The 16,031-nt window shown below is 35.4% G+C and overlaps 1 protein-coding gene across 2 annotated transcripts in view; it reads left to right on the forward strand.

The window, feature by feature from the left end:
- The window catches only part of LOC107223458 (organic cation transporter protein), a 76,741-nt gene that overhangs the window by 41,838 nt on the left and 18,872 nt on the right, over positions 1-16,031 (forward strand). The gene's annotated exons all lie outside the window — the stretch shown is intronic.

Below are 16,031 nucleotides of genomic sequence, written 5' to 3' on the forward strand. Positions count from 1 at the left end.
TGCAATTCCCTCGATGCAATACGAAATGATGCATTAGATAGATGAAAATGAACAAATTAACGAAACGGGGAGATACGGCTGGAATCGCTTCGTCGTCGTACGAACTTTAGCATAACAGTTTAGAATCGAAGATTTAATACCAAGATTCTGATTTACAATCGGTTGGAAGAAGAAAGAAAATAAAAATAAAAAAAAAAAAAAAAAGAAAACACGATCCCTCAGACACCATCAGGCAACGATCAACCGTGGCCAGGAATTGTTTACAGTACAGTGTACAAAACTGGTGTGATTTATGCGGATATACTCCGACTTCCTTTTTCTTTTCTTTTCTTTTCTTTTTTTTTCTTCTTTATGTCATCCCGTTTTTTTTTTTTTTTTTTTTTTTTAATTTTTATTTTTTTTTCACTCCCGCCATCGTTGATCGACCCGCTATTCGTTTTTGCGAAAACTCCTTCTGTACACGCTTCGAAACTATGATTCGTGGCTCGGAACGTTTTCAGGTTAAGAATAATAATCTATTTTAAACCAACGTCCCTCTGTCTTTCGTTGACAAGCGGCAACTCTGCAACGGCTCTGCAGGCTATATATTTTTCAAACGATTCGAAGCCGGTTCGTGCGTTTTCTTTTCGTTTTTCTTGCCTTTTTTTTTTTTTTTTTTTTTTTTTTTTTTACTTCCTATTTTTACCATTTTCCTTTTCCTCGCCACGTTGCGTCACGGTATAATTTTTCCTCCCAACGTTTAAAGCTGTTTCAGTTTTGTTGGCAAAAAAACAAAAAAAAAAAAAAAAACTCGATACATTTATTTTTCATCAATTTTACCGCCGGACAGTTTATACGATTACGTTGAGTATTTGCGAGAAATACGAAAACAAAATATATTTAAATTATATATATATATACATATATACATAAAAGCTTAGATTTTCGATGCTTTATTTTTCGTATCGTTTGAAAATTTTTGAAAATCGTCCACAGATCTAGGACAGTTTTATTTCGTTCTGTACAGAAGTACTATTTTTCAAAAAAAAAAAAAAAAATGTTTCAACGAAAAATATTTCCAACATTTCCATTCACCGATCGTTTATTGTGTTGTGTTGTAAAATTAAATATACAACGATACCGATTACACGTGTACAACGTATACGCTGAGAAAAAAGAAAAAAGCGTTTCGGTGAAATTTTCCGAAGAATAAAATGAATGTCCAACAAACTCGAAGCGGTTCGAAACGATTCACCGATGTCTGATAAGCATTTGCTTGTATTTCCGATACTTTGTACTTCTCTATTATCAAACAGATAATATCATCGTTAGCTTGCGAATAGAATAATTTGACAAACGCTCGACGAACAATTATATCGTTGACGCACAATCAAACAAATAAGAAAATATCGATTTTCGGCTAACGAACCTCCTTGAAACGAACGACGAAAGGAAGACACAAAAAAAAAAAAAAAAAAAAATAACCACAAAACAACCGATCGTTCGGGGAATCCAATCAGACGAATTAGAAACATCGAATCGAAATATTTGGCCAAACTTCGCGGCGGCAAGTTCGATTCAATCGAGGGGTGAAGCGGAAGGGAGAAAAGTAAAATTCAGGGTGACAAAAGGGAGGGGATAAAAGAGGGCGGGGGGGGGGGGGGGGGGGGGGGGGGAGGGAGGGAAGGGATTAGATTCAGTCTTGCTAATGAGATCCCCTGGCGGCGTTGCAGTGCTGCCTGATTAACAAGGAGTTTAACCACTGACTAATGATATTAGCTGTTCCTTCCGGCACTGGAGGTCGCGCTGCTTCCGCACTACGATTTATACGTCTACCTCCCCCCCCCCCCCCCACCCCCCTCCCTCCATCACGCTCTCTCTCTCTCTCTCTCTCTAGTTAACGGTTAACTAATACGAATAATTACAACAACCCGGTGCAAGCGTCGTGTAATTATACTTTAATTATTATGATTAAGCTAAATAAAGTACGTACGCGCAGGTATGTTATAAACTAAATCGTATAGTTCGAATTAGGAAATGGTGCCGCTTTGCAGTGCTTGGTTATTTATGTTTATTCTTCTATTTATTAATTATTACACACACGTGTATGTATGTGAGGTATTCCATGCCAACTGAAAGGTCATTTTCTCTGACCCCCGTCAATTTGCTTAATTATTTTTCATGTGATTTTAGAACGTAAAAAAAGCACTCGCAATTTTTTTCAGACTTTTCGTCCCGACCATTCTTTTTTAAAAAATGTTTGAAGGTCACTGATTAGATTTTTCCTTTTTATATATTTTTCCTATATATATACACACGTGAAAAAAGGAAAAATTTATATATTTTTTATATATTATATATTTTTCCTATATATATATATATATATATACACGTGAAAAAAGGAAAAATCTAATCAGTGACCTTCTAACATTTTTTAAAAAAGAATGGTCGGGACGAAAAATCTGAAAAAAATTGCGAATGCTTTTTTTACGTTCTAAAATCACATAAAAAATAATTAAGCAAATTGGCGGGGATCAGGGAAAATGACCTTTTTATATATTTTTCCTATATATATATATATATATATATATACACACACACACGTGAAAAAAGGAAAAATCTAATCAGTAACCTTCTCATTTTCCAAAATCACCATCAACCGTGAATATATATGATATATATATATATATATATTAGAGTGTTTCAAAAAAACCGACTATTTTTTTTTTTTTTCGAAGAACATTGAAAAATCTTCCGAGTGTCCCTCAAAAATGACCTCGGTAAAATATGAGCTCTTAATATTGATATTTAGAGGTGGCGATTCTCAATTTTCTGTTTCCCATTTAAATAACATGGGAAATTTTTTTTTTTAAATTTAGAATTTTATTGCTCGAAAACGAATCGGTGTGAAGATATAAAAAGAACATATTCTTGTTGGAAATTTTACGCTCTACAAAAAAGGTCTGAATAAAGATTTGCGCAAGGTGAGTCGTTTCGGAGTTATCAGACCTCAAACATCGAACCGTTTCAAATAATGATGTTATTAATTTATAAATACTACAAAACTGACTCATATCACTTAAATACACAATATTATTGATTTTAAAATTAAAACTATAGACTTCCAATGAAATGTTAATTAATAAATTTCATTAATCAACGATATGAGTCAGATAGTTAATTATTTCATATATATATGTGAAATAATTAAATTATCAAATAATTGAGTATAGTTAATTCTATATGCGAACGTTCATTTTCTTCGATCGATCGAAGCCACGCAATGAAAAGGAACGACGGTCGGGACGGACACGACGATGCGGATATAATAAAAGTGCGGTTCGATTTCCAGAGGCTTTTTAAGCTTAAAATAACCGCGCGCTGGGAATGGGGAATATGAAAAGGTGGAAATTTGCGGGATGAGGGGTGAATAACGAACAAAGAGACGTATCGGCTGCGAGGGAGCTTTGAGGTGATTCGGTTCGACGGAGGATTTCGGCGCGGGGGGTGAGGGGGAGGTTATCAATGGCCTTAACTTGAGAGCCGATTTTTTTAAATTCGTTCTACCCCCTTCTTCCCTCAACCATCGCCAAAGTATTTTTTCTTCAACATCTTATCTCGTTTTTCCTTCATTTTATCTCCTTCTCCTTAACTGCGGATTAACTTGCTCCGAATCTTGCAATTTTTTTTTCTCCTTTTTTTTTCTTTTTTTTTTTCGTCGCCTTTTCTCACCCGTCAGCGTTTTTCAAAATCTCTCAAACCCGTCTCGACGATTGTGACATAAATTTCTAGATTACGTTCATCGTACTGCGATGTAACTTGTAACACTGTAATTGCGTTATTACCTATACTTACATTATTTATTTACTTTTTTTTTTTTTTTTCGTACAAACGAACCACGTATAAATGGTAAAATTTGTACTACAGAAAATATCGATGTAACGACAACTGTAATAATTAATAAAATTTATACTTACTCCCAGGTGCGCTACATTTTTTTCAAATCAATTCGAGCAATATTCAAACACTATTGTAACGACATTATTTTGACCGTAATTTCCAATCAACAGTATGAAATTTAATTTATCTCAGCCGACCTAAAGATCAATGAATTTTAATGAAATCGAATCTTTTCGACGAATGCGATATTTTTGAATATAAAAAGAAAAAAAAAAAAAAAACAATTGAACAGCCTTTGAATGCTGGTAGAGTTGGCACGGAATGTCCTATGTATGCACATAGGTGTGACCAGGTGTATATATATATATATATATAGACATGTCCGCCTGTGCGGTATGTACGTACATAAATACGTCAGATGCTTTAACGTGTAATATGGGAAATTCCGTGTCGTCTCAGCGAAGGATTGACCATGAAATTTTTCACTTTTAACAACAAGTTTTTCTGCGGTAATAAAAATGCTAAAAATTATCGTAAAGTTTTTTTTTTTTTTTTTTTTCAAAATTAAAATTAAAATTAGTGTTACGGTTTTAGTATATGAATTTTTAAATCTGTTAAAAAAAAAGACAAAACGGATCGATTTGTTGTACGTGCACCTGATTTCGAGATTACAAAAGTTTCAAATGATTTCAGGGATTTTAAACGATTTCAAAGGGTTTCAGAGGATTTCAAAAGATCACAAGATGCCTCGTGAGGTTTGAAAGTATTTTTTCGATAGAATATTTCGGGGATTTCAAAAAATTTCATTAAATTCGAAAGATTACAACAAACTTCAACTTCAACGGATTTCAAACATTTCAAAAGGTTTTTCGACGATTGCAAGAGATTCCAAAGTTTTCAAGAGATGTGAGAAAATTTCAAGAGATTTCGATTTCCGATGTGGAAAATTCGTTTGAAAATTTTTACAGATATTTCTTAAACGGGATATGTCAGCGTGCGATTGTTTTTCCATACGTTTCATTGGATTTTCTATTTTTCTACAAAAGTTTTTCCATTACACGACTTAGAATTTCTGGCGCTAATATCATACCTAATCCAGATATCTGATGTCACGTGCCATTGGATGTCTCACCTTCAGCGTTTCCGCGGCTATGCCGGCAGTTGACCGAACGCGTATAGCCTAAAAATAACATTTCTAACTTGCTCGTCTTAATTTTTCTATAAAACGGCAACAGCGACAAAAAAAAAAAAAAAAAAAAAAACGGTTCGGGAAAAAGACGTACCTCGAATATGAGAAAATTTATCTGCGCGAGTTTTCAAATCGAAAACTGAACATCTTGTGCTCTGATTTATTTTCGAACATCGGTCGGATCGTTTTTTTTTTTTGGGATAGGTAAAAACAATTCAGGGACCGTAAAGTTGGGCCGTAGGGGATAAAAAAAAAAAAAAAAAAAAAAAAATGTCGAAACTTTCAGACGGTCTAATTCGGTATCGCGGGTTAAGAATAATAAAATTTTCACGATCGATCCTTTACACCCGAGTGTAGAGTTGACACGGAATACCCTGTATGTGTGTGTGTAGATGCGGGGTGGGTGGAGGGTGGAGGGTATCTCTGTCAGACGTTTGTGTTCGAAGTGGCGCAAAGTCCCGGGCTGTAAAATCAATACCTCCGAAAGCATCTCCGCCTCCCTCCCTTCCTCCTTTCCTCCCCTCCCCACCCCTCTTCTCGTCCCACCATCCCTCCTCCCTCTCTCTCTCTCTCTCTCTCTCTCTCTCCGTTTGTTCTACCCCTATCCGTCTGTACAGGTATACCTATAATACATGTAACAACGATGACGGTCTGAGGAACGAACGCTGATCATCGCTCGTTTCGTATCTCAAGTACGTCTAACTTTCCGTAACTTCCTGCCCTCGGGACTCCCGGGTGGGGTGGGGTGGGTGGGGGGGGGTTGAGTCTATTTGTTGGAATCTTGCGCGAAAGTTGCGGGAGGAGAGAAAACGTAGAACGTTCGGTGAACGAAAGAATCGTAATATCGGAAGAGAGTTTCCACCGTGTGTACGTGTAAACTTGGTTAAAAAAGATGACAGAAAAAAGAAAGGAAAAACTGGAAATATCGGGGAACGTTTTCATCTTTTAGGGATTGTTTTTTGCTGGTGGAAAAAAAAATTTTCCTTATCCCAATATTGTTTCGAATGTCGGATTTTGGGCCGTGAAAAATTATTTTACCGAAAATTTTAGTGCGGTAATTAGTGCCGAAGAAAAATTATAAAAAATTGTCAACCTGAGATAAATAATTTTTCAAGAGTACGATCAGCGTTTTTCGGGGTAGTCTGTCGAGTCGAAAATCAGATGCTTTTTGTGCATCTGGAATATCGTGAGAAATGATTTGGTGAAATTTGGAATTATCTGGGAATCGCGGTGCTTCGTTTTGGTAAAAACTCTGTCGAATTTTGCAGAAAAACGATAGATCTGTTACTTGGAATCGGAAAATGTAGATAATCGAAATATACGGCGAAGTCAAAATGTAGAATGGCAAAATATTATTGCATCGTCCGAATATTGATGATCCCACATTACGAGGTTTCTTCATTTTTACTAATTCTGTGCTCAAAATATCCAATTAAAAATCTAAATGGATTTCCGCCTTTTTTTTTGGATAATTTGATACTACGACTGTTCTGTTTTCTCGAAATTTTTTTTACCCCTACTCCCACATCCATCCCGCGTAGCGGGAAGTTACCCAGCGTTCACTATACTCTTCCGCAGCTATGCTTCATCTTTTCGTTTATTTTCCTTTCTCACTTCGGAAAAAAATTAAAATACATACATACGTATACATGTTCGAACATTACGTCAGGTCAATTTCTGGCCTCTGCGTCATTTGTTACATTACACGAACCTGCCACATAACGTAATACGTAGATTTTCTCAGGCGACAATTTCGTCCTCTCTCATTTTTCCCATTTCTATGGTAATCGCGTCGATAATCGTTCCTTACTTACCGTCGGTCGGTCATTACGCGTTTAGCGCGTGAATCCTTAATCGCGTTGCTGGTAGCGAAATTTTATCGTTGGATTCTTCTCGTATCGCTGATTCTCTTCTCGTTTCACATCCATGTGTGGGGGTGTAAAAGCCGGTTTAAGGCAGCCGCATACCTACGTAGATAGACGTATTAAGGTGAGATTCTGGAGGATTGTTCTTTTGGTAGGATCGTGACGTCAACGAGTATTAAGGCGAACCCAGTCAGTCAGTCAATCAGTCAGTCGGTGTTTGCACGTATGTACCTGTGTATACGTATATTTATAAAGGCCTATGTAAACCCTCGCTTTGTACGTAGACTTGGAACTGGAAATGGAAAGGAGAGGTATCGTTTCAAGGGCGTCGATCGCGTGACCCTTGGAGATAACAACTAATATACCTCGTGCACGACTCTGTGGAGAACGCGGGGTCCTTGCCCTTATAGACGAGAATTAGTCACCCGGCCAGAAATAATATTGAGGCGAATAGGAAAATAACAGGAAAGTCGAAGAGAGTTTTATTTATTTCTTTATACTCTCGTCTCGATACGTTAGTCACGGAATTGTATACACAGATCTCGAATGCGAAGGAATTTACAATTACAAGTTTATAAATGTACCAGCGTACTCGTAGTAACGCCGTGTTAATAACAGGCATTCCAAGTTCCATCCTATCTCACAAGTTCACTGTATAATTGTAATTTCATCTTTTCAAAATATACACCGGTAGAAAATTTTTCTCGACTCTTAAAATTGTGGTGGAATTTTTATTCTTACGCGTGAGATGTGCAGCTGTGTCAGACGATTTTATTGCTATTATTTTTCGTAATTTTTTTTTTTTTTTCACTCGTTCAAAGTTTGTTTCAAACTTTTCGCGTTAATTACATGCGTCTCTCGTTATAAGCCGGGTTAAGGGGCTGTAGGGGAAACGAATTGTAAGAAATTTGTCGTCCGCTGATCTTTCTCCTTTGAGTTATCGGACAAATTCAATTCCGTAAACGCGAGTTGAACGGCAAAAGAAGAGGAGAAATACGAGGAGCGGTAATGTATCGAACGGAAATATAACGAGCGGCAATACAACGAGTGGAAACATAACAAGCGGCAATATAACGAGTGGCAATCCAAATCTTTGGTACCGCAAAGTTAAACAAGCGTATGAAATAAAGAGTTTCTCGAAAGAAATTCGTTCAAATAGTAAATTATCAATTTTTCATTTATGTCAATTTCGCAGGAAGTACTTTACAGACAGTCAAACCGTATTCACTGCGAACCGTGTCGCACTTTTAACATGATCGGTTATTTCCGAAAACTTGTGTAAAAATAACCGTTGAAACCGTAGGATTTAAAAAACTGTCGAAAAAGAAGAAAAAAAAAAATAAAATAAAATAAAATAAAAGAAAAAAATAAACAAACGAAGCAGCGTTAAAAATGAATTAAATGCCTTTAGGTACGCTCTGGAATCTTCTCGTAGGATTTGGAGGTTTGAAAAATTTCTCGAGCCAAGTTGTCTCGAGGATACGCGTATATGCATGCATATATACCTATGTAACGTATTATAAGCTATTTGTGGCATAATCCCGATTTACCTGACAGATGCGGCGGTGATGCTGCTCCACATATTCTCACGTCCTCTATAATTCATCCACCTTATACACACCTGTCACACACCGTATATCAACATATATATATATACACGTATACTTGAACATCTATTATTATATCAACGGATATATAATGGGAGATGTTCTCTTATTTTGAACTGGATCGAGGAGCGCGCCTCTTCGACATTTAATTGCCGTTATCGTTTATAACGTACAATTTGTTTAAAACCTTCCGATTTTCGTATACTGGCGCACAGTACCGGGGTCAATAGTTCAATAGGTAAAGTTCACTCGGTTAAATTCATTTGTTATAATTCTAGCTTTGAGTCTTCACACCACGTCACGTGCAGTTTGCTGCTAATCAGTCGTTCAAATATCGTATTGTTATTGATTATTTTTTTTTTATCATTACGGATTATCGTTTCGTCCGATAATTTTAGCCAATGATGGAAAATACGGTGAATTATAGAATATAATAAATAAAGATCGTTGTACGTGTATAATGATGATAATAATAATAATAATTATTATTATTATTGTTATATCCGTGTTTTCGACGATCCGAAAATTTCAGCTAGACGTTTAAAAACGTATGTTATACGCGACAATAAGTATAGGCATGATTTGTAAATAGATTGAAACGAGCCGATTTAGTTTTTATATAATATGGAAAGGTTAATCGCTTCAGTCTAATATCGGAATATGAGTGATAAAAAGAGAAAATGGAATAAAATTCGTAGAGAAAGCAAAAAAAAAAAAAAAAACAAAAGTTGAAAGCAAAGTAATCTTTCATCGGGAATAGTACATCGAGTGTATCGACTGCAGCTGTTGTCAAGATTACGATAGGTGAAATAAACTATAATTATAAAGCGGAGAAAAATTGTGAGAAATAAATGTTGGATAAAAAGAGTCGAATAACACATTCGCGGTGTTAAACGGCCCGTGGAGTGAAAATAAGTAAACGATGTAAAAGAAACAACATTTCGCGCCTCTCCATGTTTCTCTCTCTCTTTCTCCATCCCGTCATGATTTATCAACAATACTTATTTATATTTATCACTCTAGGCGATCGAGCTGTTTATTTTTATACTTTGGTCCGTTACTGCTGATATTGTTGCTGCTGCTGCTGCCGGCGGTTTCGAGTCCCTAGGGAATTTTTTTTTTTACCGTCCAACGAACTACACCCTCTTATTTTCATCGTAAACAGGCATGATTTGTGTCTCCGTAAAGTTGCAAACGCGTATTCTATGGGATATGGTACGGTTGTGCCCATGGTGTTTATAACGTGGATGTAGAAAAATTCTTCCTCAATTTATGACAGGGTGGCCAACCGTCTGAAAAACCGGGAAATGTCAGGGAATTTTTTTTTTTTTTTGTCTGTCAGGGGATTTTTATAGAATTCACGGATTTCAAAAGCCTTGTCCATAAAATTGCGACGCTATCAACGTCACAATATTTCTTTTCTTCTTCTAGGACGGTTACGTGCGTCACGTTTTTTAACCTGTGAATTTTATTCCTCATCTACGGTTAAAAGTATAAGATTAACCCGATGAAGATGAATGTATTGTCATTTCTTAGCTGGATTATTTCATAAATTTTTTTTACTCCCCCGTCGTTGTGTTCGACAAATTGTTACAACAATCGGTGCAACGGTCCGTAATTTGCTGCAGTTTAATCCGCATGCGCGAAATAGGTGAACGTTTTTTTTTTTTTTTAATTATTTCCCCAAATCTAGAATAATGCACGAATTATTGACGTTTCGGAGGAAACAGAAACTGCGTAAAATTCCCAACGAAAAGAAAGTACGAACGGTTTGTTTCAAGGTTTTAACACCAGAGGTGAAAAATCTGTATGGATTTAATCCGAGATAGTCAGGGTCACAGACGTGTTAATCCGATTGGCGGTGAATAGACAAACTCGATCGTTGCTGAAAAACTTGGGCAGGTGCAACGTGCAACACCGGTGAATTTGTATACAGGGCATTCCACGCCAACTCAGTAAACGGTAAACCATGGCTTTTTTTTTTATAAAATCAAATCAAGGACTTTCATCCCATGTTTTCACTTTGAACGTTTCGCTAAAATATTTTATTTCGAAAATGATATTTTTTTAGCTTTTTCTCATTTCGCGGTTAAAAATTCTTAGGGTATAAAAACGAGAGATTGTAAAAAAAAATGTTGAAAATTTATTCATTTATTTATGGAAAATCCTTGGTGTAAATTAAAAAATGTCATGGTCAAAAGCGTTTACACGCTTTGTTGGCACGGAATGTCCTATATATAGCTCGTACGTATTTCTGGCTTGGCGTCCCGACAGCACCGACTTTATACTTGCAGGTAACATACCTTTGCAGACGTATATTACATACATCTGCGGTTACATAAACCTATAGTACATTTCCCAATTAGCGGGGGCTTACTTGATTTCGCCGCGTGTTTACGTAATGCTTAATATTTCCGAAGCGACGCCTCCGCTTTTTCGTTTCACGTATTTTTGTACATTATTTCTTATTTAGCACGCATATTTCGATATATATATATATATATATACGTTTATCTGTAACATATTACAGATACATACCTGTGTAATAATTATGACGTGCACAATCAAACAATCTGCTCATCCAGGATGACGTACGCGTTATGAGATATTATGTACAGAAATTGATTACGAATCGTGATTATGCAACGACGCGTTACGTGTAATTCGATTTTTATCTTATTTTTCGTAATAATTTGTTTTATAAATATGGAAATCGAATAATTGGGTTTGCCGAATTTTTTTATACTTATACATATGAAGCACCGATCTTTCAGGAGAAGAAAAACTAATGATAAAAAAAAAAAAAAAAAAAACTTATCCTAACGATCGTCGACAAATTATACCGCAAATAAGATCTTGAAGATCAACCAAGATCCGACTTTGCATGACGAATAAAAATGTTAATGAGATTTCCAAAATTGGAGAGTCGGGAGAAGATTGAAGAAACAGAAAGAAAAGAATTAAATATGAGTAAGCAATGTCAATGAAACGTGGAGATTATTTTTTTTCATTAAATTCTTCTCTCTTTCTCTTTTTCTCGCAGAAAAATAAATAGAAAATAAAGAGAAATAAAAATTAAACCAAAGTGAAATATAAAAATCGGGAATCAAGGTGGACGAGTTCAGACTTGCAGGTCGAGTTTTAATATCATGGCGATTTTGTCGAACGGAACGAAAACGTACACGAAATAAATATAATTTCGCACATGTACGGTATATTTTTTGAACTTCCGGCCAGGTGTTTAGAGTCATCGTTTTTACGTAGTTGCTATTTCGATGTTTTATGATTTGTAATTGAAGATGTGAAAATTTTTCGATTTCTAAGCCTTTAAGCTTAGCCGTTTGTGAGAAACACGCTCAACAATTTTTTGTCTTTTTCGAATTTAAACCTTTCCCTTTGAATTATCATGCACTTCGTGCCGTGGCAAATAAAATATGTCCTAACGTGTGTTTGGAAATTGAAAAAAAATTCTCGTTTTTTCGAACATGAAGCTCGTTTTACGGCAGATCGTCGGAAACCGTTTGAAAATACATTTTTTTCCACATTTTCAATCCCGCCTATGCAAAAGGGATGAACATAAATTGTTTTCATTTTTTTTTAGCGAAGAATTAAAGACTTTGGAGTATATTCTGAAATCTCTCTAGTCGGATAAAAACGGGATTAGAATCGAATCTGTATCACCTGTTCAGAGATTTCGAGATCCCTGGAATATTCATACTGATTTAATTACGATTCAGTTTTTATCCCATTTTAAAAATTCAGCATACGCTCCGAAATATCGACTTTTTCACACGAAAGTTGAAAGCAATTTATTTTTGTCCCTTCCGCATCTAACGCGACACTAAAAATATTGGCAAACGTGTTTTTTTTTAGATTTTGTTATTTCTCAATTCTTGAAAACTTACCTTTGAAATGGATTTTGCAACATTTTCGTACTTTTGTTTTTTACACAAAAAGTATACGAGTTGCCGCATGTTTTTCCCGACGACGGAAAGTTTTGAAAATTTCAAGACAAACGTTCAATTCGAAAACGTGATAAAATTGATCAATGTATTTCGTAAGTACATCAGATAAAACACATTCGAATAAATTGCACGCAATGTATAGAAAACAGAGGGTCTCGGAATATTCCTTTGCGAAATTGAAAAGAAAAGAAAATTGGAATCAATCTACTACACTAACTAAAAAAAAATGTCTGTATCAAATTATAATAAATTATTTACTGTGAACGGAATTATGAAAAAAATATTTTGAAAATAACGTAAGTCTCAGCAAAAAAAAGAAAAAAAAAATCGTTTAATTGATAAATAAAGGCATAATGCGATGTATGTACATTGAGGTGGTCCTTATTCAGGGTGTTGACGAATTTTTGCCAGACCATCACCCAAATCAACCTCAAATAATTCGAAAACAATCGCCTAATTTTTTACAGATTTTTACATCGAATCTAAGATAGTCCGAATTGTGATCGAATTGTTTCTTATGGAAATTAACATGGGTAAAACTTTTTTTCTCAGTATATATTTCATTGCAAGAGTAATAATGTTTCAAATAATCTGTGACCGCGAGGTTTTGATAAGAATTAGTGCTAATATCTGAGAAAAAATACACATCATCGTACGAGGCGATCTAGACGAATTGAACAACCTCGAAACCTGACTTATTTTTGTTTTATTTTAGAGGAAGTGCAATTCGTCTAGATTGCCTCGTACGATGATGTGTATTTTTTTTTTTTTCCTACAGTATCACTAAAGCCGACTAAAACCACGCAGTTACAGATTTTTCGGAACATTATTACTTTCACGATAAAATATGTAGTGCGAAAAAAAGTTTTTCTCGTGTCATTTCCATAAAAAACTTCGATCACAATGCGGGCTATCTCAGACTTGCTGTAAGAATGTGAAAAAATTTGGCGACTCGTTTTAAACGATTTAAAATTGATTTCAGCGATGGGGCGGTAAAAATTCGTCAACACCCTAAACAAGGACCAGCCCAATGTACGTGTACAGTTGGGGACGACGAATTTGAGACGGCTAATTTTTTACACCAGACAGTTACGTTGGCAACACAGAGAAACCTGCAGCGCCACGGTCGGCCGAGCGCGAAACTAACTCAATCTCAATAAACGTAACGTAAACCATGAACGTCGAATCTAACCTTAAAATACCGCGGGGACAATGACTTGTTGGATCGACACGTATTCTAAGGTTAGATTACACGGTCATAGGTTATGTTACGTTTATCGAGATTGAGTTTGTTTCGCGCTCGGCCGACCGTGGCGCTGCAGGTTTTTCAGTGTTGCCAACGTAACTGTCTGGTGTAAAAAAAAAAATGGTTGCGTGTACTTATGTACGCGCGTGAGAAGTTATACTTCTTTGGCATCATTAAAAAACAATAAAACAAATAACGGATGTCTTGCATTATATTTAAATAATGTATTAAATTTTTGTCACGAACTTTTTATTAAATGTTCTATTAAATTTATTTCTTTATTTTGTAAATATTAAAAAACCAATAATAAATATTCAACATTGATAATTTAATAATATTTAGTATTAATTATATTAAATAATGATATTTTAATTTATATCAATAAATAATACATACGGATAACTAACCTCAATTATATTGGAGCACTTGAAAAAGTATTTTAGCACAATTTTTTCACTAACATTCACAAATTTTTCGAGACTTAATGAATTCGGTTGAGTGGGCAACTTCATCCTGTTAATTTTGTGTTACAGTGATGCGCGCGCATCTTGAAATTGAATTCGGTTGAGTGGGCAACTTCATCCTGTTAATTTTGTGTTACAGTGATGCGCGCGCATCTTGAAATTTCACTCTCATCAGTTTTTCATAACGCGCCTAAAGAAGTATAACTTCAAAAATTAGCCGTCTAAGTTTCATTGTCGGCAAGTGTACATATGGAATGCCAGTCAGTCAGTCAGTCAGTCACATCTCTCCCACGCCTCGATGTCGGATTCATTGAGCTGCAAGCAACTCTATGGCTTTGCCCACGCGAGGTAGTTGCCAAGGTCGCTTGGTATAACGCATTCTACGAGTCTAAACGACCTTTCGTTCTTTCTCTGCCTACTTTTTTGCACCCGCCGCTCGCCTCTTCAATTTCAAGGTGTACTAATTTTCCCTTAATTTTTCTTAACTTTCCGTTTCTCTCTGTTTTTCAGAGAGAGAGAGAGAGAGAGAGAGAGAAAAAAAGTTATTGTAATCAGCCCGAAAATGAAAAGTTGGAGTTTTTACCAGGCCTCCACGTTTTCAAGTTTGGACAATCACATTCGATTATTTACAAATGGACGTTTGTGTGTTTGTACGAATGTACCTGTGAGATCAATTTTTTTTTTTTTTTTTGTTCGACGATATCTAGAGACACGAGTTACCGGATTTCAGTGGTTTTGGTCTCAATCGACGCGGCTTTTTCAAGCTTAGAACTGATTAGATTTTGGCTTTGATCCGTTCGGTAATTTTTTACAATTGTGTGAATAATGAAATTACACAAAAACAAATGAAAATCATAATATCTCGAGAATGGATTAATGGATTTTAATGAAAAATTGGTACCGTCAGGTTTTTTTGGATCGCTAATCACGAATCTAAGGTCAGATTTGCAAAATTTATATCTCGCGTATTCGATATGCTGAAAAAAAAACTGTAAAATATATGGATTTTTGAAGCAACTTTGTAAAAAAGTATTAAACTAAATTTTCGGAAATTTTTTCCCCGACTTATATACTGATCGTACTTTATGTACTTTTTTCAGTGTGTTTCAATACGACTTTTTTATTTTCTTTTTATTTTCACACTTTTCTGCTTTGTTTGGTAAACTGCGAATAGTTTACTCATCACTCGTAAACATCGTTTTTTTTTTTTTCTAAGTTTGAATTAGTACAGTATAGAAATATGCGCGTGGTAATTTTTATTTCAAAACTTTCGTAGCGTGCGTTTCGACGCGTGGCTTGGAATTAGAAATAAACAGTACGTTAATTTGCAAATATGTGGTCATAAAAGTCGTAAAAATTTTGACAAATTGAAAAAATCACGTCCGAACGGAGTTGCAAATTGTTGTAGGAAATTTCCGGACACGGATTTTCGTCCTCTGCACGATCTTGGCTCAAGTATTATACCGTTAATTCCTCTAAGACACACGATTCAAATTCGTTCGACAAACATTGACAAGTTTTACGGTTCGTCACGTATGAACTTGCAAATTCGGCACGTGCTTATTATTATTTGCTTACTTAGCAACATCGTGATTGATCGTTCATACGCGTTGCAGAAAAATTCCTGTTCACTTTACATCGAGCTTTGTATGCTTGTTTTTTTTTTTTTCTTCTTCTTTAAATTTAAAAATTTTTGTATTCTTCGTAATTTTGAAAGTATTCGGAATAAATCAAATACAATTAAAGCGACTTATTTCTTAGCTCTTTTTTATTTTATATTCTCGTTTCGCTTTTATCGTCGTTGTAACGCAATTTC

The sequence above is a fragment of the Neodiprion lecontei genome, chromosome 5 (assembly GCF_021901455.1).
Source record: "Neodiprion lecontei isolate iyNeoLeco1 chromosome 5, iyNeoLeco1.1, whole genome shotgun sequence".
Lineage (NCBI taxonomy): Eukaryota > Metazoa > Arthropoda > Insecta > Hymenoptera > Diprionidae > Neodiprion > Neodiprion lecontei.